The sequence below is a fragment of the Rhinoderma darwinii genome, chromosome 13 (genome assembly GCF_050947455.1).
Source record: "Rhinoderma darwinii isolate aRhiDar2 chromosome 13, aRhiDar2.hap1, whole genome shotgun sequence".
In the NCBI taxonomy this organism is placed as follows: Eukaryota; Metazoa; Chordata; class Amphibia; order Anura; family Rhinodermatidae; genus Rhinoderma; species Rhinoderma darwinii.
The window spans coordinates 5875601-5903295 of NC_134699.1; the positions used below are offsets into that span (position 1 = coordinate 5875601).

At 29.6% G+C, this 27695-nt stretch overlaps 2 protein-coding genes across 2 annotated transcripts in view; one reads left to right on the plus strand and one right to left on the minus strand.

Moving 5' to 3' along the window:
- Window positions 1-27695, minus strand: part of MAPRE1 (microtubule associated protein RP/EB family member 1) — a 65453-nt gene that overhangs the window by 17206 nt on the left and 20552 nt on the right. The window lies entirely within an intron of this gene.
- The window catches only part of COMMD7 (COMM domain containing 7), a 74363-nt gene that overhangs the window by 324 nt on the left and 46344 nt on the right, over window positions 1-27695 (plus strand). The gene's annotated exons all lie outside the window — the stretch shown is intronic.

A 27695-nucleotide genomic window follows, 5' to 3' on the forward strand; every position in this document is an offset into this window, starting at 1 on the left:
CTATCCAGCTATATATGACCACATGAGGAGTAATAATACTCTATCCAGCTATATATCACCACATGAGGAGGAATAATACTATACACAGCTATATATCACCACATGAGGAGTAATAATACTATATACAGTTATATATGACCACATGAGGAGTAATAATACTATATCCAGTTATATATCACCACATGAGGAGGAATAATACTATACACAGTTATATATCACCACATGAGGAGGAATAATACTCTATCCAGTTATATATCACCACATGAGGAGTAATAATACTATACACAGCTATATATCACCACAGGAGGAGTAATAATACTATATACAGCTATATATCACCACATGAGGAGTAATAATATTATACACAGTTATATATCACCACATGAGGAGGAATAATACTATACACAGTTATATATCACCACATGAGGAGTAATAATATTATACACAGTTATATATCACCACATGAGGAGTAATAATACTATATCCAGTTATATATCACCACATGAGGAGGAATAATACTATACACAGTTATATATCACCACATGAGGAGTAATAATATTATACACAGTTATATATCACCACATGAGGAGTAATAATACTATATACAGCTATATATCACCACATGAGGAGTAATAATACTATACACAGCTATATATCACCACATGAGGAGTAATAATACTATATCCAGTTATATATCACCACACGAGGAGTAATAATACTATATCCAGTTATATATCACCACATGAGGAGTAATAATACTATATCCAGTTATATATCACCACACGAGGAGTAATAATACTATACACAGTTATATATCACCACATGAGGAGTAATAATACTATACACAGTTATATCTCACCATATGAGGAGTAATAATACTATATCCAGTTATATATCACCACAGGAGGAGTAATAATACTATATACAGCTATATATCACCACATGAGGAGTAATAATACTATACACAGTTATATATCACCACAGGAGGAGTAATAATACTATATACAGCTATATATCACCACATGAGGAGTAATAATACTATACACAGTTATATATCACCACATGAGGAGTAATAATACTATACACAGTTATATATCACCACATGAGTAATAATACTATATACAGTTATATATCACCACATGAGTAATAATACTATATACAGTTATATATCACCACATGAGGAGTAATAATACTATACACAGTTATATATCACCACATGAGGAGTAATAATACTATACACAGTTATATATCACCACATGAGGAGTAATAATACTATATACAGTTATATATCACCACATGAGGAGTAATAATACTATACACAGTTATATATCACCACATGAGGAGTAATAATACTATACACAGTTATATATCACCACATGAGGAGGAATAATACTATACACAGTTATATATCACCACATGAGGAGTAATAATACTATATCCAGTTATATATCAACACATGACGAGTAATAATACTATACACAGTTATATATCACCACATGAGGAGTAATAATACTATATCCAGTTATATATCACCACATGAGGAGTAATAATACTATACACAGTTATATATCACCACATGAGGAGTAATAATACTATATACAGCTATATATCACCGCATGAGGAGTAATAATACTATATACAGTTATATATCACCACATGAGGAGTAATAATACTATACACAGTTATATATCACCACATGAGGAGTAATAATACTATACACAGCTATATATCACCACATGAGGAGTAATAATACTATACACAGTTATATATCACCACATGAGGAGTAATAATACTATATACAGTTATATATCACCACATGAGAAGTAATAATACTATATCTAGTTATATATCACCACATGAGGAGTAATAATACTATATCCAGCTATATATCACCACATGAGAAGTAATAATACTATATCTAGTTATATATCACCACATGAGGAGTAATAATACTATATCCAGCTATATATCACCACATGAGAAGTAATAATACTATATCTAGTTATATATCACCACATGAGGAGTAATAATACTATATCCAGCTATATATCACCACATGAGAAGTAATAATACTATATCTAGTTATATATCACCACATGAGGAGTAATAATACTATATCCAGTTATATATCACCACATGAGGAGGAATAATACTATACACAGCTATATATCACCACATGAGGAGTAATAATACTATATACAGCTATATATCACCACATGAGGAGTAATAATACTATACACAGTTATATATCACCACATGAGGAGTAATAATACTATACACAGTTATATATCACCACATGAGGAGTAATAATACTATATACAGTTATATATCACCACAGGAGGAGTAATAATACTCTATCCAGCTATATATCACCACATGAGGAGTAATAATACTATATCCAGTTATATATCACCACATGAGGAGTAATAATACTATATCCAGTTATATATCACCACATGAGGAGTAATAATACTATATCCAGTTATATATCACCACATGAGGAGTAATAATACTATATACAGCTATATATCACCACATGAGGAGTAATAATACTATATACAGTTATATATCACCACATGAGGAGTAATAATACTATACACAGTTATATATCACCACATGAGGAGTAATAATACTATACACAGTTATATATCACCACATGAGGAGTAATAATACTATATACAGTTATATATCACCACAGGAGGAGTAATAATACTCTATCCAGCTATATATCACCACATGAGGAGTAATAATACTATATCCAGTTATATATCACCACATGAGGAGTAATAATACTATATCCAGTTATATATCACCACATGAGGAGTAATAATACTATATCCAGTTATATATCACCACATGAGGAGTAATAATACTATATACAGCTATATATCACCACATGAGGAGTAATAATACTATATACAGTTATATATCACCACATGAGGAGTAATAATACTATACACAGTTATATATCACCACATGAGGAGTAATAATACTATATCCAGTTATATATCACCACATGAGGAGTAATAATACTATATACAGTTATATATCACCACATGAGGAGTAATAATACTATACACAGTTATATATCACCACATGAGGAGTAATAATACTATATACAGTTATATATCACCACATGAGGAGTAATAATACTATACACAGTTATATATCACCACATGAGGAGTAATAATACTATATACAGTTATATATCACCACATGAGGAGTAACAACACTATACACAGTTATATATCACCACATGAGGAGTAATAATACTATACACAGTTATATATCACCACATGAGGAGTAATAATACTATATCCAGTTATATATCACCACATGAGGAGTAATAATACTATACACAGTTATATATCACCACATGAGGAGTAATAATACTATATACAGTTATATATCACCACATGAGGAGTAATAATACTATATACAGCTATATATCACCACATGAGGAGGAATAATACTATATACAGTTATATATCACCACATGAGGAGTAATAATACTATACACAGTTATATATCACCACATGAGGAGTAATAATACTATATTCAGCTATATATCACCACATGAGGAGTAATAATACTATACACAGTTATATATGACCACATGAGGAGTAATAATACTATATCCAGTTATATATCACCACATGAGGAGTAATAATACTATATACAGTTATATATCACCACATGAGGAGGAATAATACTATATACAGTTATATATCACCACATGAGGAGTAATAATACTATATTCAGCTATATATCACCACATGAGGAGTAATAATACTATATCCAGTTATATATCACCACATGAGGAGTAATAATACTATACACAGTTATATATCACCACATGAGGAGTAATAATACTATATACAGTTATATATCACCACATGAGGAGTAATAATACTATATACAGTTATATATCACCACATGAGGAGTAATAATACTATATACAGTTATATATCACCACATGAGGAGTAATAATACTATACACAGTTATATATCACCACATGAGGAGTAATAATACTATATCCAGTTATATATCACCACATGAGGAGTAATAATACTATACACAGTTATATATCACCACATGAGGAGTAATAATACTATATCCAGTTATATATCACCACATGAGGAGTAATAATACTATACACAGTTATATATCACCACATGAGGAGTAATAATACTATATACAGTTATATATCACCACATGAGGAGTAATAATACTATATACAGTTATATATCACCACATGAGGAGTAATAATACTATATCCAGTTATATATCACCACAGGAGGAGTAATAATACTATACACAGTTATATATCACCACATGAGGAGTAATAATACTATATCCAGCTATATATCACCACATGAGGAGTAATAATACTATATCCAGTTATATATCACCACATGAGGAGTAATAATACTATATACAGTTATATATCACCACAGGAGGAGTAATAATACTATATACAGTTATATATCACCACATGAGGAGTAATAATACTATATCCAGTTATATATCACCACATGAGGAGTAATAATACTATATACAGTTATATATCACCACATGAGGAGTAATAATACTATACACAGTTATATATCACCACATGGGGAGTAATAATACTATATACAGTTATATATCACCACATGAGGAGTAATAATACTATATCCAGCTATATATCACCACATGAGGAGGAATAATACTATACACAGTTATATATCACCACATGAGGAGTAATAATACTATACACAGTTATATATAACCACAGGAGTAATAATACTATATCCAGTTATATATCACCACAGGAGGAGTAATAATACTATATACAGTTATATATCACCACATGAGTAATAATACTATATACAGTTATATATCACCACATGAGGAGTAATAATACTATACACAGTTATATATCACCACATGAGTAATAATACTATATACAGTTATATATCACCACATGAGGAGTAATAATACTATACACAGTTATATATCACGACATGAGGAGAAATAATACTATATACAGTTATATATCACCACATGAAGAGTAATAATATTATATCCAGTTATATATCACCACATGAGGAGTAATAATACTATATCCAGTTATATATCACCACATGAGGAGTAATAATACTATACACAGTTATATATCACCACATGAGGAGTAATAATACTATATCCAGTTATATATCACCACATGAGGAGTAATAATACTATACACAGTTATATATCACCACATGAGGAGTAATAATACTATACACAGTTATATATCACCACATGAGGAGTAATAATATTATACACAGTTATATATCACCACAGGAGTAATAATACTATATCCAGTTATATATCACCACATGAGGAGTAATAATACTATATACAGTTATATATCACCACATGAGGAGTAATAATACTATACACAGTTATATATCACCACATGAGGAGTAATAATACTATATACAGTTATATATCACCACATGAGGAGTAATAATACTATATCCAGTTATATATCACCACATGAGGAGTAATAATACTATATCCAGCTATATATCACCACATGAGGAGTAATAATATTATACACAGTTATATATCACCACATGAGGAGTAATAATACTATATACAGTTATATATCACCACATGAGGAGTAATAATACTATATCCAGTTATATATCACCACATGAGGAGTAATAATACTATATACAGTTATATATCACCACATGAGGAGTAATAATACTATACACAGTTATATATCACCACATGAGGAGTAATAATACTATATACAGTTATATATCACCACATGAGGAGTAATAATACTATATACAGTTATATATCACCACATGAGAAGTAATAATACTATACACAGTTATATATCACCACATGAGGAGGAATAATATTATACACAGTTATATATCACCACATGAGGAGGAATAATACTATATACAGTTATATATCACCACATGAGGAGTAATAATACTATACACAGCTATATATCACCACATGAGGAGTAATAATACTATACACAGCTATATATCACCACATGAGGTGTAATAATACTATATCCAGTTATATATCACCACATGAGGAGTAATAATACTATACACAGTTATATATCACCACATGAGAAGTAATAATACTATATCCAGTTATATATCACCACATGAGGAGTAATAATACTATATACAGTTATATATCTCCACATGAGTAATAATACTATATACAGTTATATATCACCACATGAGGAGTAATAATACTATACACAGTTATATATCACGACATGAGGAGAAATAATACTATATACAGTTATATATCACCACATGAGGAGTAATAATATTATATCCAGTTATATATCACCACATGAGGAGTAATAATACTATATCCAGTTATATATCACCACATGAGGAGTAATAATACTATATCCAGTTATATATGACCACATGAGGAGTAATAATACTCTATCCAGCTATATATCACCACATGAGGAGTAATAATACTATATACAGCTATATATCACCGCATGAGGAGTAATAATACTATATACAGTTATATATCACCACATGAGGAGTAATAATACTATATACAGTTATATATCACCACATGAGAAGTAATAATACTATATACAGCTATATATCACCGCATGAGGAGTAATAATACTATATACAGTTATATATCACCACATGAGGAGTAATAATACTATACACAGTTATATATCACCACATGAGGAGGAATAATATTATACACAGTTATATATCACCACATGAGGAGGAATAATACTATATACAGTTATATATCACCACATGAGGAGTAATAATACTATACACAGCTATATATCACCACATGAGGAGTAATAATACTATATACAGTTATATATCACCACATGAGGAGTAATAATACTATATACAGTTATATATCACCACATGAGGAGTAATAATACTATACACAGTTATATATCACCACAGGAGTAATAATACTATATCCAGTTATATATCACCACATGAGGAGTAATAATACTATACACAGTTATATATCACCACATGAGGAGTAATAATACTATATACAGTTATATATCACCATATGAGGAGTAATAATACTATACACAGTTATATATCACCACATGAGGAGTAATAATACTATATACAGTTATATATCACCACATGAGGAGTAATAATACTATACACAGTTATATATCACCACAGGAGTAATAATACTATATCCAGTTATATATCACCACATGAGGAGTAATAATACTATATCCAGTTATATATCACCACATGAGGAGTAATAATACTATACACAGTTATATATCACCACATGAGGAGGAATAATATTATACACAGTTATATATCACCACATGAGGAGTAATAATACTATACACAGTTATATATCACCACATGAGTAATAATACTATACACAGTTATATATCACCACAGGAGTAATAATACTATATCCAGTTATGTATCACCACACGAGGAGTAATAATACTATACACAGTTATATCTCACCATATGAGGAGTAATAATACTATATCCAGTTATATATCACCACAGGAGGAGTAATAATACTATATACAGCTATATATCACCACATGAGGAGTAATAATACTATATACAGTTATATATCACCACATGAGGAGTAATAATACTATATACAGTTATATATCACCACATGAGGAGTAATAATACTATATACAGTTATATATCACCATATGAGGAGTAATAATACTATATCCAGTTATATATCACCACAGGAGGAGTAATAATACTATATACAGCTATATATCACCACATGAGGAGTAATAATACTATATACAGTTATATATCACCACATGAGGAGTAATAATACTATATACAGTTATATATCACCACATGAGGAGCAATAATACTATACACAGCTATATATCACCACATGAGGTGCAATAATACTATATACAGTTATATATCACCACATGAGGAGTAATAATACTATATACAGTTATATATCACAACATTAGGAGTAATAATACTATATCCAGTTATATATCACCACATGAGGAGTAATAATACTATATCCAGTTATATATCACCACATGAGTAATAATACTATATCCAGTTATATATCACCACATGAGGAGTAATAATACTATATCCAGTTATATATCACCACATGAGGAGTAATAATACTATATCCAGTTATATATCACCACATGAGGAGTAATAATACTATACACAGTTATATATCACCACATGAGGAGGAATAATACTATACACAGTTATATATCTCCACATGAGGAGTAATAATACTATATCCAGTTATATATCACCACAGGAGGAGTAATAATACTATATCCAGCTATATATCACCACATGAGGAGTAATAATACTATACACAGTTATATATCACCACATGAGGAGTAATAATACTATATCCAGTTATATATCACCACATGAGGAGTAATAATACTATACACAGTTATATATCACCACAGGAGGAGTAATAATACTATATACAGTTATATATCACCACATGAGGAGTAATAATACTATATCCAGTTATATATCACCACATGAGGAGTAATAATACTATACACAGTTATATATCACCACAGGAGGAGTAATAATACTATATACAGTTATATATCACCACATGAGTAATAATACTATATACAGTTATATATCACCACATGAGGAGTAATAATACTATACACAGTTATATATCACGACATGAGGAGAAATAATACTATATACAGTTATATATCACCACATGAAGAGTAATAATATTATATCCAGTTATATATCACCACATGAGGAGTAATAATACTATATCCAGTTATATATCACCACATGAGGAGTAATAATACTATACACAGTTATATATCACCACATGAGGAGTAATAATACTATATCCAGTTATATATCACCACATGAGGAGTAATAATACTATACACAGTTATATATCACCACATGAGGAGTAATAATACTATACACAGTTATATATCACCACATGAGGAGTAATAATATTATACACAGTTATATATCACCACAGGAGTAATAATACTATATCCAGTTATATATCACCACATGAGGAGTAATAATACTATATACAGTTATATATCACCACATGAGGAGTAATAATACTATACACAGTTATATATCACCACATGAGGAGTAATAATACTATATACAGTTATATTATCACCACATGAGGAGTAATAATACTATACACAGCTATATATCACCACATGAGGTGCAATAATACTATATACAGTTATATATCACCACATGAGGAGTAATAATACTATATACAGTTATATATCACAACATTAGGAGTAATAATACTATATCCAGTTATATATCACCACATGAGGAGTAATAATACTATATCCAGTTATATATCACCACATGAGTAATAATACTATATCCAGTTATATATCACCACATGAGGAGTAATAATACTATATCCAGTTATATATCACCACATGAGGAGTAATAATACTATATCCAGTTATATATCACCACATGAGGAGTAATAATACTATACACAGTTATATATCACCACATGAGGAGGAATAATACTATACACAGTTATATATCTCCACATGAGGAGTAATAATACTATATCCAGTTATATATCACCACAGGAGGAGTAATAATACTATATCCAGCTATATATCACCACATGAGGAGTAATAATACTATACACAGTTATATATCACCACATGAGGAGTAATAATACTATATCCAGTTATATATCACCACATGAGGAGTAATAATACTATACACAGTTATATATCACCACAGGAGGAGTAATAATACTATATACAGTTATATATCACCACATGAGGAGTAATAATACTATATCCAGTTATATATCACCACATGAGGAGTAATAATACTATACACAGTTATATATCACCACAGGAGGAGTAATAATACTATATACAGTTATATATCACCACATGAGTAATAATACTATATACAGTTATATATCACCACATGAGGAGTAATAATACTATACACAGTTATATATCACGACATGAGGAGAAATAATACTATATACAGTTATATATCACCACATGAAGAGTAATAATATTATATCCAGTTATATATCACCACATGAGGAGTAATAATACTATATCCAGTTATATATCACCACATGAGGAGTAATAATACTATACACAGTTATATATCACCACATGAGGAGTAATAATACTATATCCAGTTATATATCACCACATGAGGAGTAATAATACTATACACAGTTATATATCACCACATGAGGAGTAATAATACTATACACAGTTATATATCACCACATGAGGAGTAATAATATTATACACAGTTATATATCACCACAGGAGTAATAATACTATATCCAGTTATATATCACCACATGAGGAGTAATAATACTATATACAGTTATATATCACCACATGAGGAGTAATAATACTATACACAGTTATATATCACCACATGAGGAGTAATAATACTATATACAGTTATATTATCACCACATGAGGAGTAATAATACTATATCCAGTTATATATCACCACATGAGGAGTAATAATACTATATCCAGCTATATATCACCACATGAGGAGTAATAATATTATACACAGTTATATATCACCACATGAGGAGTAATAATACTATATCCAGTTATATATCACCACATGAGGAGTAATAATACTATATACAGTTATATATCACCACATGAGGAGTAATAATACTATACACAGTTATATATCACCACATGAGGAGTAATAATACTATATACAGTTATATATCACCACATGAGGAGTAATAATACTATATACAGTTATATATCACCACATGAGAAGTAATAATACTATACACAGTTATATATCACCACATGAGGAGGAATAATATTATACACAGTTATATATCACCACATGAGGAGGAATAATACTATATACAGTTATATATCACCACATGAGGAGTAATAATACTATACACAGCTATATATCACCACATGAGGAGTAATAATACTATACACAGCTATATATCACCACATGAGGAGTAATAATACTATATCCAGTTATATATTACCACATGAGGAGTAATAATACTATACACAGTTATATATCACGACATGAGGAGAAATAATACTATATCCAGTTATATATCACCACATGAGGAGAAATAATATTATATCCAGTTATATATCACCACATGAGGAGTAATAATACTATATCCAGTTATATATCACCACATGAGGAGTAATAATACTATATCCAGTTATATATGACCACATGAGGAGTAATAATACTCTATCCAGCTATATATCACCACATGAGGAGTAATAATACTATATACAGCTATATATCACCGCATGAGGAGTAATAATACTATATACAGTTATATATCACCACATGAGGAGTAATAATACTATATACAGTTATATATCACCACATGAGAAGTAATAATACTATATACAGCTATATATCACCGCATGAGGAGTAATAATACTATATACAGTTATATATCACCACATGAGGAGTAATAATACTATACACAGTTATATATCACCACATGAGGAGGAATAATATTATACACAGTTATATATCACCACATGAGGAGGAATAATACTATACACAGTTATATATCACCACAGGAGTAATAATACTATATCCAGTTATATATCACCACATGAGGAGTAATAATACTATACACAGTTATATATCACCACATGAGGAGTAATAATACTATACACAGCTATATATCACCACATGAGGAGTAATAATACTATATACAGTTATATATCACCACATGAGGAGTAATAATACTATATACAGTTATATATCACCACATGAGGAGTAATAATACTATACACAGTTATATATCACCACAGGAGTAATAATACTATATCCAGTTATATATCACCACATGAGGAGTAATAATACTATACACAGTTATATATCACCACATGAGGAGTAATAATACTATATACAGTTATATATCACCATATGAGGAGTAATAATACTATACACAGTTATATATCACCACATGAGGAGTAATAATACTATATACAGTTATATATCACCACATGAGGAGTAATAATACTATACACAGTTATATATCACCACAGGAGTAATAATACTATATCCAGTTATATATCACCACATGAGGAGTAATAATAGTATATCCAGTTATATATCACCACATGAGGAGTAATAATACTATACACAGTTATATATCACCACATGAGGAGGAATAATATTATACACAGTTATATATCACCACATGAGGAGTAATAATACTATACACAGTTATATATCACCACATGAGTAATAATACTATACACAGTTATATATCACCACAGGAGTAATAATACTATATACAGTTATGTATCACCACACGAGGAGTAATAATACTATACACAGTTATATCTCACCATATGAGGAGTAATAATACTATATCCAGTTATATATCACCACAGGAGGAGTAATAATACTATATACAGCTATATATCACCACATGAGGAGTAATAATACTATATACAGTTATATATCACCACATGAGGAGTAATAATACTATATACAGTTATATATCACCACATGAGGAGTAATAATACTATATACAGTTATATATCACCATATGAGGAGTAATAATACTATATCCAGTTATATATCACCACAGGAGGAGTAATAATACTATATACAGCTATATATCACCACATGAGGAGTAATAATACTATATACAGTTATATATCACCACATGAGGAGTAATAATACTATATACAGTTATATATCACCACATGAGGAGTAATAATACTATATCCAGTTATATATCACCACATGAGGAGTAATAATACTATACACAGTTATATATCACCACATGAGGAGTAATAATACTATACACAGTTATATATCACCACATGAGGAGTAATAATATTATACACAGTTATATATCACCACAGGAGTAATAATACTATATCCAGTTATATATCACCACATGAGGAGTAATAATACTATATACAGTTATATATCACCACATGAGGAGTAATAATACTATACACAGTTATATATCACCACATGAGGAGTAATAATACTATATACAGTTATATATCACCACATGAGGAGTAATAATACTATATCCAGTTATATATCACCACATGAGGAGTAATAATACTATATCCAGCTATATATCACCACATGAGGAGTAATAATATTATACACAGTTATATATCACCACATGAGGAGTAATAATACTATATCCAGTTATATATCACCACATGAGGAGTAATAATACTATATACAGTTATATATCACCACATGAGGAGTAATAATACTATACACAGTTATATATCACCACATGAGGAGTAGTAATACTATATACAGTTATATATCACCACATGAGGAGTAATAATACTATATACAGTTATATATCACCACATGAGAAGTAATAATACTATACACAGTTATATATCACCACATGAGGAGGAATAATATTATACACAGTTATATATCACCACATGAGGAGGAATAATACTATATACAGTTATATATCACCACATGAGGAGTAATAATACTATACACAGCTATATATCACCACATGAGGAGTAATAATACTATACACAGCTATATATCACCACATGAGGAGTAATAATACTATATCCAGTTATATATCACCACATGAGGAGTAATAATACTATACACAGTTATATATCACCACATGAGAAGTAATAATACTATATCCAGTTATATATCACCACATGAGGAGTAATAATACTATATACAGTTATATATCACCACATGAGTAATAATACTATATACAGTTATATATCACCACATGAGGAGTAATAATACTATATACAGTTATATATCACCACATGAGGAGTAATAATATTATATCCAGTTATATATCACCACATGAGGAGTAATAATACTATATCCAGTTATATATGACCACATGAGGAGTAATAATACTATATCCAGTTATATATGACCACATGAGGAGTAATAATACTCTATCCAGCTATATATCACCACATGAGGAGTAATAATACTATATACAGCTATATATCACCGCATGAGGAGTAATAATACTATATACAGTTATATATCACCACATGAGGAGTAATAATACTATATACAGTTATATATCACCACATGAGAAGTAATAATACTATATACAGCTATATATCACCGCATGAGGAGTAATAATACTATATACAGTTATATATCACCACATGAGGAGTAATAATACTATACACAGTTATATATCACCACATGAGGAGGAATAATATTATACACAGTTATATATCACCACATGAGGAGGAATAATACTATATACAGTTATATATCACCACATGAGGAGTAATAATACTATACACAGCTATATATCACCACATGAGGAGTAATAATACTATATACAGTTATATATCACCACATGAGGAGTAATAATACTATATACAGTTATATATCACCACATGAGGAGTAATAATACTATACACAGTTATATATCACCACAGGAGTAATAATACTATATCCAGTTATATATCACCACATGAGGAGTAATAATACTATACACAGTTATATATCACCACATGAGGAGTAATAATACTATATACAGTTATATATCACCATATGAGGAGTAATAATACTATACACAGTTATATATCACCACATGAGGAGTAATAATACTATATACAGTTATATATCACCACATGAGGAGTAATAATACTATACACAGTTATATATCACCACAGGAGTAATAATACTATATCCAGTTATATATCACCACATGAGGAGTAATAATACTATATCCAGTTATATATCACCACATGAGGAGTAATAATACTATACACAGTTATATATCACCACATGAGGAGGAATAATATTATACACAGTTATATATCACCACATGAGGAGTAATAATACTATACACAGTTATATATCACCACATGAGTAATAATACTATACACAGTTATATATCACCACAGGAGTAATAATACTATATCCAGTTATGTATCACCACACGAGGAGTAATAATACTATACACAGTTATATCTCACCATATGAGGAGTAATAATACTATATCCAGTTATATATCACCACAGGAGGAGTAATAATACTATATACAGCTATATATCACCACATGAGGAGTAATAATACTATATACAGTTATATATCACCACATGAGGAGTAATAATACTATATACAGTTATATATCACCACATGAGGAGTAATAATACTATATACAGTTATATATCACCATATGAGGAGTAATAATACTATATCCAGTTATATATCACCACAGGAGGAGTAATAATACTATATACAGCTATATATCACCACATGAGGAGTAATAATACTATATACAGTTATATATCACCACATGAGGAGTAATAATACTATATACAGTTATATATCACCACATGAGGAGCAATAATACTATACACAGCTATATATCACCACATGAGGAGCAATAATACTATATACAGTTATATATCACCACATGAGGAGTAATAATACTATATACAGTTATATATCACCACATGAGGAGTAATAATACTATATCCAGTTATATATCACCACATGAGGAGTAATAATACTATATCCAGTTATATATCACCACATGAGTAATAATACTATATCCAGTTATATATCACCACATGAGGAGTAATAATACTATATCCAGTTATATATCACCACATGAGGAGTAATAATACTATATCCAGTTATATATCACCACATGAGGAGTAATAATACTATACACAGTTATATATCACCACATGAGGAGGAATAATACTATACACAGTTATATATCTCCACATGAGGAGTAATAATACTATATCCAGTTAAATATCACCACAGGAGGAGCAATAATACTATACACAGCTATATATCACCACATGAGGAGCAATAATACTATATACAGTTATATATCACCACATGAGGAGTAATAATACTATATACAGTTATATATCACCACATGAGGAGTAATAATACTATATCCAGTTATATATCACCACATGAGGAGTAATAATACTATATCCAGTTATATATCACCACATGAGTAATAATACTATATCCAGTTATATATCACCACATGAGGAGTAATAATACTATATCCAGTTATATATCACCACATGAGGAGTAATAATACTATATCCAGTTATATATCACCACATGAGGAGTAATAATACTATACACAGTTATATATCACCACATGAGGAGGAATAATACTATACACAGTTATATATCTCCACATGAGGAGTAATAATACTATATCCAGTTATATATCACCACAGGAGGAGTAATAATACTATATCCAGCTATATATCACCACATGAGGAGTAATAATACTATACACAGTTATATATCACCACATGAGGAGTAACAACACTATACACAGTTATATATCACCACATGAGGAGTAATAATACTATATACAGTTATATATCACCACATGAGGAGTAATAATACTATACATAGTTATATATCACCACATGAGGAGTAATAATACTATACACAGTTATATATCACCACATGAGAAGTAATAATACTATATCCAGTTATATATCACCACATGAGGAGTAATAATACTATATACAGTTATATATCACCACATGAGGAGTAATAATACTATATCCAGTTATATATCACCACATGAGGAGTAATAATACTATATCCAGTTATATATCACCACATGAGGAGTAATAATACTATATCCAGTTATATATCACCACATGAGGAGTAATAATACTATATCCAGTTATATATCACCACATGAGTAATAATACTATATCCAGTTATATATCACCACATGAGGAGTAATAATACTATATCCAGTTATATATCACCACATGAGGAGTAATAATACTATATCCAGTTATATATCACCACATGAGTAATAATACTATATCCAGTTATATATCACCACATGAGGAGTAATAATACTATACACAGTTATATATCACCACATGAGGAGGAATAATACTATACACAGTTATATATCTCCACATGAGGAGTAATAATACTATATCCAGTTATATATCACCACAGGAGGAGTAATAATACTATATCCAGCTATATATCACCACATGAGGAGTAATAATACTATACACAGTTATATATCACCACATGAGGAGTAACAACACTATACACAGTTATATATCACCACATGAGGAGTAATAATACTATATACAGTTATATATCACCACATGAGGAGTAATAATACTATACATAGTTATATATCACCACATGAGGAGTAATAATACTATATACAGTTATATATCACCACATGAGGAGTAATAATACTATATCCAGTTATATATCACCACATGAGGAGTAATAATACTATATCCAGTTATATATCACCACATGAGGAGTAATAATACTATATACAGTTATATATCACCACATGAGGAGTAATAATACTATATCCAGCTATATATCACCACATGAGGAGTAATAATATTATACACAGTTATATATCACCACATGAGGAGTAATAATATTATACACAGTTATATATCACCACAGGAGTAATAATACTATATCCAGTTATATATCACCACATGAGGAGTAATAATACTATATACAGTTATATATCACCACATGAGGAGTAATAATACTATACACAGTTATATATCACCACATGAGGAGTAATAATACTATATACAGTTATATATCACCACATGAGGAGTAATAATACTATATCCAGTTATATATCACCACATGAGGAGTAATAATACTATATCCAGCTATATATCACCACATGAGGAGTAATAATATTATACACAGTTATATATCACCACATGAGGAGTAATAATACTATATCCAGTTATATATCACCACATGAGGAGTAATAATACTATATACAGTTATATATCACCACATGAGGAGTAATAATACTATACACAGTTATATATCACCACATGAGGAGTAGTAATACTATATACAGTTATATATCACCACATGAGGAGTAATAATACTATATACAGTTATATATCACCACATGAGAAGTAATAATACTATACACAGTTATATATCACCACATGAGGAGGAATAATATTATACACAGTTATATATCACCACATGAGGAGGAATAATACTATATACAGTTATATATCACCACATGAGGAGTAATAATACTATACACAGCTATATATCACCACATGAGGAGTAATAATACTATACACAGCTATATATCACCACATGAGGAGTAATAATACTATATCCAGTTATATATCACCACATGAGGAGTAATAATACTATACACAGTTATATATCACCACATGAGAAGTAATAATACTATATCCAGTTATATATCACCACATGAGGAGTAATAATACTATATACAGTTATATATCACCACATGAGTAATAATACTATATACAGTTATATATCACCACATGAGGAGTAATAATACTATATACAGTTATATATCACCACATGAGGAGTAATAATATTATATCCAGTTATATATCACCACATGAGGAGTAATAATACTATATCCAGTTATATATGACCACATGAGGAGTAATAATACTATATCCAGTTATATATGACCACATGAGGAGTAATAATACTCTATCCAGCTATATATCACCACATGAGGAGTAATAATACTATATACAGCTATATATCACCGCATGAGGAGTAATAATACTATATACAGTTATATATCACCACATGAGGAGTAATAATACTATATACAGTTATATATCACCACATGAGAAGTAATAATACTATATACAGCTATATATCACCGCATGAGGAGTAATAATACTATATACAGTTATATATCACCACATGAGGAGTAATAATACTATACACAGTTATATATCACCACATGAGGAGGAATAATATTATACACAGTTATATATCACCACATGAGGAGGAATAATACTATATACAGTTATATATCACCACATGAGGAGTAATAATACTATACACAGCTATATATCACCACATGAGGAGTAATAATACTATATACAGTTATATATCACCACATGAGGAGTAATAATACTATATACAGTTATATATCACCACATGAGGAGTAATAATACTATACACAGTTATATATCACCACAGGAGTAATAATACTATATCCAGTTATATATCACCACATGAGGAGTAATAATACTATACACAGTTATATATCACCACATGAGGAGTAATAATACTATATACAGTTATATATCACCATATGAGGAGTAATAATACTATACACAGTTATATATCACCACATGAGGAGTAATAATACTATATACAGTTATATATCACCACATGAGGAGTAATAATACTATACACAGTTATATATCACCACAGGAGTAATAATACTATATCCAGTTATATATCACCACATGAGGAGTAATAATACTATATCCAGTTATATATCACCACATGAGGAGTAATAATACTATACACAGTTATATATCACCACATGAGGAGGAATAATATTATACACAGTTATATATCACCACATGAGGAGTAATAATACTATACACAGTTATATATCACCACATGAGTAATAATACTATACACAGTTATATATCACCACAGGAGTAATAATACTATATCCAGTTATGTATCACCACACGAGGAGTAATAATACTATACACAGTTATATCTCACCATATGAGGAGTAATAATACTATATCCAGTTATATATCACCACAGGAGGAGTAATAATACTATATACAGCTATATATCACCACATGAGGAGTAATAATACTATATACAGTTATATATCACCACATGAGGAGTAATAATACTATATACAGTTATATATCACCACATGAGGAGTAATAATACTATATACAGTTATATATCACCATATGAGGAGTAATAATACTATATCCAGTTATATATCACCACAGGAGGAGTAATAATACTATATACAGCTATATATCACCACATGAGGAGTAATAATACTATATACAGTTATATATCACCACATGAGGAGTAATAATACTATATACAGTTATATATCACCACATGAGGAGCAATAATACTATACACAGCTATATATCACCACATGAGGAGCAATAATACTATATACAGTTATATATCACCACATGAGGAGTAATAATACTATATACAGTTATATATCACCACATGAGGAGTAATAATACTATATCCAGTTATATATCACCACATGAGGAGTAATAATACTATATCCAGTTATATATCACCACATGAGTAATAATACTATATCCAGTTATATATCACCACATGAGGAGTAATAATACTATATCCAGTTATATATCACCACATGAGGAGTAATAATACTATATCCAGTTATATATCACCACATGAGGAGTAATAATACTATACACAGTTATATATCACCACATGAGGAGGAATAATACTATACACAGTTATATATCTCCACATGAGGAGTAATAATACTATATCCAGTTAAATATCACCACAGGAGGAGCAATAATACTATACACAGCTATATATCACCACATGAGGAGCAATAATACTATATACAGTTATATATCACCACATGAGGAGTAATAATACTATATACAGTTATATATCACCACATGAGGAGTAATAATACTATATCCAGTTATATATCACCACATGAGGAGTAATAATACTATATCCAGTTATATATCACCACATGAGTAATAATACTATATCCAGTTATATATCACCACATGAGGAGTAATAATACTATATCCAGTTATATATCACCACATGAGGAGTAATAATACTATATCCAGTTATATATCACCACATGAGGAGTAATAATACTATACACAGTTATATATCACCACATGAGGAGGAATAATACTATACACAGTTATATATCTCCACATGAGGAGTAATAATACTATATCCAGTTATATATCACCACAGGAGGAGTAATAATACTATATCCAGCTATATATCACCACATGAGGAGTAATAATACTATACACAGTTATATATCACCACATGAGGAGTAACAACACTATACACAGTTATATATCACCACATGAGGAGTAATAATACTATATACAGTTATATATCACCACATGAGGAGTAATAATACTATACATAGTTATATATCACCACCTGAGGAGTAATAATACTATACACAGTTATATATCACCACATGAGAAGTAATAATACTATATCCAGTTATATATCACCACATGAGGAGTAATAATACTATATACAGTTATATATCACCACATGAGGAGTAATAATACTATATCCAGTTATATATCACCACATGAGGAGTAATAATACTATATCCAGTTATATATCACCACATGAGGAGTAATAATACTATATCCAGTTATATATCACCACATGAGGAGTAATAATACTATATCCAGTTATATATCACCACATGAGTAATAATACTATATCCAGTTATATATCACCACATGAGGAGTAATAATACTATATCCAGTTATATATCACCACATGAGGAGTAATAATACTATATCCAGTTATATATCACCACATGAGTAATAATACTATATCCAGTTATATATCACCACATGAGGAGTAATAATACTATACACAGTTATATATCACCACATGAGGAGGAATAATACTATACACAGTTATATATCTCCACATGAGGAGTAATAATACTATATCCAGTTATATATCACCACAGGAGGAGTAATAATACTATATCCAGCTATATATCACCACATGAGGAGTAATAATACTATACACAGTTATATATCACCACATGAGGAGTAACAACACTATACACAGTTATATATCACCACATGAGGAGTAATAATACTATATACAGTTATATATCACCACATGAGGAGTAATAATACTATACATAGTTATATATCACCACATGAGGAGTAATAATACTATACACAGTTATATATCACCACATGAGAAGTAATAATACTATATCCAGTTATATATCACCACATGAAGAGTAATAATACTATACACAGTTATATATCACCACATCAGGAGTAATAATACTATATACAGTTATATATCACCACATGAGGAGTAATAATACTATATCCAGTTATATATCACCACATGAGGAGTAATAATACTATACACAGTTATATATCACCACATGAGGAGGAATAATATTATACACAGTTATATATCACCACATGAGGAGTAATAATACTATACACAGTTATATATCACCACATGAGAAGTAATAATACTATATCCAGTTATATATCACCACATGAGGAGTAATAATACTATATACAGTTATATATCACCACATGAGTAATAATACTATATACAGTTATATATCACCACATGAGGATTAATAATACTATACACAGTTATATATCACGACATGAGGAGGAATAATACTATATACAGTTATATATCACCACATGAGGAGTAATAATACTATATCCAGTTATATATCACCACATGAGGAGTAATAATACTATATACAGTTATATATCACCACATGAGTAATAATACTATATACAGTTATATATCACCACATGAGGATTAATAATACTATACACAGTTATATCTCACCATATGAGGAGTAATAATACTATATCCAGTTATATATCACCACAGGAGGAGTAATAATACTATATACAGCTATATATCACCACATGAGGAGTAATAATACTATATACAGTTATATATCACCACATGAGGAGTAATAATACTATATACAGTTATATATCACCACATGAGGAGTAATAATACTATATACAGTTATATATCACCATATGAGGAGTAATAATACTATATCCAGTTATATATCACCACAGGAGGAGTAATAATACTATATACAGCTATATATCACCACATGAGGAGTAATAATACTATATACAGTTATATATCACCACATGAGGAGTAATAATACTATATACAGTTATATATCACCACATGAGGAGCAATAATACTATACACAGCTATATATCACCACATGAGGAGCAATAATACTATATACAGTTATATATCACCACATGAGGAGTAATAATACTATATACAGTTATATATCACCACATGAGGAGTAATAATACTATATCCAGTTATATATCACCACATGAGGAGTAATAATACTATATCCAGTTATATATCACCACATGAGTAATAATACTATATCCAGTTATATATCACCACATGAGGAGTAATAATACTATATCCAGTTATATATCACCACATGAGGAGTAATAATACTATATCCAGTTATATATCACCACATGAGTAATAATACTATATCCAGTTATATATCACCACATGAGGAGTAATAATACTATATCCAGTTATATATCACCACATGAGGAGTAATAATACTATATCCAGTTATATATCACCACATGAGGAGTAATAATACTATACACAGTTATATATCACCACATGAGGAGGAATAATACTATACACAGTTATATATCTCCACATGAGGAGTAATAATACTATATCCAGTTATATATCACCACAGGAGGAGTAATAATACTATATCCAGCTATATATCACCACAAGAGGAGTAATAATACTATACACAGTTATATATCACCACATGAGGAGTAACAACACTATACACAGTTATATATCACCACATGAGGAGTAATAATACTATATACAGTTATATATCACCACATGAGGAGTAATAATACTATACATAGTTATATATCACCACATGAGGAGTAATAATACTATACACAGTTATATATCACCACATGAGAAGTAATAATACTATATCCAGTTATATATCACCACATGAGGAGTAATAATACTATATACAGTTATATATCACCACATGAGGAGTAATAATACTATATCCAGTTATATATCACCACATGAGGAGTAATAATACTATATCCAGTTATATATCACCACATGAGGAGTAATAATACTATACACAGTTATATATCACCACATGAGGAGGAATAATACTATACACAGTTATATATCTCCACATGAGGAGTAATAATACTATATCCAGTTATATATCACCACAGGAGGAGTAATAATACTATATCCAGCTATATATCACCACATGAGGAGTAATAATACTATACACAGTTATATATCACCACATGAGGAGTAATAATACTATATCCAGTTATATATCACCACATGAGGAGTAATAATACTATACACAGTTATATATCACCACAAGAGGAGTAATAATACTATATACAGTTATATATCACCACATGAGGAGTAATAATACTATATCCAGTTATATATCACCACATGAGGAGTAATAATACTATACACAGTTATATATCACCACAGGAGGAGTAATAATACTATATACAGTTATATATCACCACATGAGGAGTAATAATACTATATCCAGTTATATATCACCACATGAGGAGTAATATTACTATACACAGTTATATATCACCACAGGAGGAGTAATAATACTATATACAGTTATATATCACAACATGAGGAGTAATAATACTCTATCCAGCTATATATCACCACATGAGGAGTAATAATACTATACACAGTTATATATCACCACATGAGGAGAAATAATACTATACAAAGTTATATATCACCACATGAGGAGTAATAATACTATATCCAGTTATATATCACCACATGAGGAGTAATAATACTATATCCAGTTATATATCACCACAGGAGGAGTAATAATACTATACACAGTTATATATCACCACATGAGGAGTAATAATACTATATACAGTTATATATCACCACATGAGGAGTAATAATACTATACACAGTTATATATCACCACATGAGGAGTAATAATACTATACACAGTTATATATCACCACATGAGGAGTAATAATACTATACACAGCTATATATCACCACATGAGGAGTAATAATACTATATCCAGTTATATATCACCACATGAGGAGTAATAATACTATACACAGTTATATATCACCACATGAGGAGGAATAATACTATACACAGTTATATATCACCACATGAGGAGTAATAATACTATACACAGTTATATATCACCACATGAGGAGTAATAATACTATATCCAGTTATATATCACCACATGAGGAGTAATAATACTATATCCAGTTATATATCACCACATGAAGAGTAATAATACTATACACAGTTATATATCACCACATCAGGAGTAATAATACTATATACAGTTATATATCACCACATGAGGAGTAATAATACTATATCCAGTTATATATCACCACATGAGGAGTAATAATACTATACACAGTTATATATCACCACATGAGGAGGAATAATATTATACACAGTTATATATCACCACATGAGGAGTAATAATACTATACACAGTTATATATCACCACATGAGAAGTAATAATACTATATCCAGTTATATATCACCACATGAGGAGTAATAATACTATATACAGTTATATATCACCACATGAGTAATAATACTATATACATTTATATATCACCACATGAGGATTAATAATACTATACACAGTTATATATCACGACATGAGGAGGAATAATACTATATACAGTTATATATCACCACATGAGGAGTAATAATACTATATACAGTTATATATCACCACATGAGTAATAATACTATATACAGTTATATATCACCACATGAGGATTAATAATACTATACACAGATATATATCACGACATGAGGAGGAATAATACTATATACAGTTATATATCACCACATGAGGAGTAATAATACTATATACAGTTATATATCACCACATGAGTAATAATACTATATACAGTTATATATCACCACATGAGGAGTAATAATACTATATACAGTTATATATCACCACATGAGAAGTAATAATACTCTATCCAGCTATATATCACCACATGAGGAGTAATAATACTATACACAGTTATATATCACCACATGAGGAGAAATAATACTATACAAATTTATATATCACCACATGAGGAGTAATAATACTATATCCAGTTATATATCACCACATGAGGAGTAATAATACTATATCCAGTTATATATCACCACAGGAGGAGTAATAATACTATACACAGTTATATATCACCACATGAGGAGTAATAATACTATATACAGTTATATATCACCACATGAGGAGTAATAATACTATACACAGTTATATATCACCACATGAGGAGTAATAATACTATACACAGTTATATATCACCACATGAGGAGTAATAATACTATACACAGCTATATATCACCACATGAGGAGTAATAATACTATATCCAGTTATATATCACCACATGAGGAGTAATAATACTATACACAGTTATATATCACCACATGAGGAGGAATAATACTATACACAGTCATATATCACCACATGAGGAGTAATAATACTATATCCAGTTATATATCACCACATGAGGAGTAATAATACTATACACAGTTATATATCACCACATGAGGAGTAATAATACTATACACAGTTATATATCACCACATGAGGAGTAATAATACTATATCCAGTTATATATCACCACATGAGGAGTAATAATACTATACACAGTTATATATCACCACATGAGGAGTAATAATACTATACACAGTTATATATCACCACATGAGGAGTAATAATACTATATACAGTTATATATCACCACATGAGGAGTAATAATACTATATCCAGTTATATATCACCACATGAGGAGTAATAATACTATAAACAGTTATATATCACCACATGAGGAAGAATAATATTATACACAGTTATATATCACCACATGAGGAGTAATAATACTATACACAGTTATATATCACCACATGAGAAGTAATAATACTATATCCAGTTATATATCACCACATGAGGAGTAATAATACTATATACAGTTATATATCACCACATGAGTAATAATACTATATACAGTTATATATCACCACATGAGGATTCATAATACTATACACAGTTATATATCACGACATGAGGAGGAATAATACTATATACAGTTATATATCACCACATGAGGAGTAATAATACTATATACAGTTATATATCACCACATGAGTAATAATACTATATACAGTTATATATCACCACATGAGGATTAATAATACTATACACAGTTATATATCACGACATGAGGAGGAATAATACTATATACAGTTATATATCACCACATGAGGAGTAATAATACTATATACAGTTATATATCACCACATGAGTAATAATACTATATACAGTTATATATCACCACATGAGAAGTAATAATACTCTATCCAGCTATATATCACCACATGAGGAGTAATAATACTATACACAGTTATATATCACCACATGAGGAGAAATAATACTATACAAAGTTATATATCACCACATGAGGAGTAATAATACTATATCCAGTTATATATCACCACATGAGGAGTAATAATACTATGTCCAGTTATATATCACCACAGGAGGAGTAATAATACTATACACAGTTATATATCACCACATGAGGAGTAATAATACTATATACAGTTATATATCACCACATGAGGAGTAATAATACTATACACAGTTATATATCACCACATGAGGAGTAATAATACTATACACAGTTATATATCACCACATGAGGAGTAATAATACTATACACAGCTATATATCACCACATGAGGAGTAATAATACTATATCCAGTTATATATCACCACATGAGGAGTAATAATACTATACACAGTTATATATCACCACATGAGGAGGAATAATACTATACACAGTCATATATCACCACATGAGGAGTAATAATACTATATCCAGTTATATATCACCACATGAGGAGTAATAATACTATACACAGTTATATATCACCACATGAGGAGTAATAATACTATACACAGT